Source organism: Pygoscelis adeliae, unplaced genomic scaffold, assembly GCF_000699105.1.
Source record: "Pygoscelis adeliae isolate BGI_AS28 unplaced genomic scaffold, ASM69910v1 Scaffold103, whole genome shotgun sequence".
NCBI classification, from domain to species: Eukaryota; Metazoa; Chordata; class Aves; order Sphenisciformes; family Spheniscidae; genus Pygoscelis; species Pygoscelis adeliae.
In genome coordinates this window covers 5232846-5234077 of record NW_008824723.1, presented here as the reverse complement: position 1 = coordinate 5234077, position 1232 = coordinate 5232846, and the positions used below count along the sequence as shown (strand labels likewise).

The 1232-nt window shown below is 43.3% G+C and overlaps 1 protein-coding gene across 1 annotated transcript in view; it reads right to left on the bottom strand.

Moving 5' to 3' along the window:
• Positions 1–1232, bottom strand: part of PHF20L1 (PHD finger protein 20-like 1) — a 60374-nt gene that overhangs the window by 15847 nt on the left and 43295 nt on the right. The gene's annotated exons all lie outside the window — the stretch shown is intronic.

The following is a 1232-nucleotide window of genomic DNA, read 5'->3' as shown; positions in this document are numbered from 1 at the left end:
GTTTTCTTGCAATGGGTTCCATAATATGCTTCTCTCCTAAATACCTTCCATAAAGCCACTGTTTATATTTACTTTCTCCTTCTGTCAAAAACACACTATCTACACATTTCCTAAGTATATTCACTGTAGGGGGGTCAATTCAATGTGTAGTGGATTACTTCACGTTGTATTGCTTTCAACCTCACTGTATCAGAACAGTATAAATAACAAACGTTTTCTGTGTTATATGGGTTTTATACAAACAGTCAATCATGCATATATTCAGAGCACAAAAAAAAGTTTTTGCTGGGTTTTTTTTGTTTGTTTGTTTTAAAGCCTTGCACAAAACTTATTTGGAGCACACAATGTGCCCGCTCCCTCTTCTTCCCCAAGATGCCTCAATTTGATTCCAAAAGAACAGAGCATGCCTCACAGCCTTTCATTTCTGCCCATGCCCTGAAAGTACAGTGAACTAGTCCTGGAGACAGAGAAGACTGCTTCTTTTGACAGATCATTCCATTTTTCAATGGGCTTTTTCAGGGTCAGACACTGGAGTCAGAATCTGCCAAAGCATTCTTCCTTTTTTCCTCAGTTAAAAAAAAAAAAAAATCCAGGCAGAATACCTCTGGATTTCTAGAAACAGATTTTCACAAGATGAATTTGCAAAGAATAAAATGCTCAAGTTTTACCCACACCGCTTTCTGAATCTGGATTTAAGATTTCTATTTCCTGTATGTTAGGGAGTGTTTCGATTGTCTAGAGCTCAACGACTGTGATGATGATACGGTTGAGTGTTTATGGGTAAGGATGAGGGGGAAGGCCAATGAGGCAGATATCCTGCTGGGAGTCTGTTATATAGACCACCCAACCAGGATGAAGGGGCAGATGAAGCGTTCTACAAGCGGCTGGCAGAAGTCTCTCAATCGCTAGCCCTTGTTCTCGTGGGGGACTTCAACTTCCCGGACATCTGCTGGAAATACAACATGGCAGAGGGGAAGCAGTCTAGGAGGTTCCTGGAGTGTGTGGAAGACAACTTCCTAACACAGCTGGTAAATGAACCTGCCAGGGGAGGTGCCTCACTCGACCTGCTGTTTACAAACAGAGAAGGACTGTTGGGAGAAGTGGTGGTCGGAGGCCGTCTTGGGCTTAGCGACCATGAAATGGTAGAATTCTCAATTCTTGGTGAAGTAAGGGGGGGGGGGCAGCAAAACCGCAACCATGGACTTCTGGAGGGTGGACTTTGGCCTGTTCAG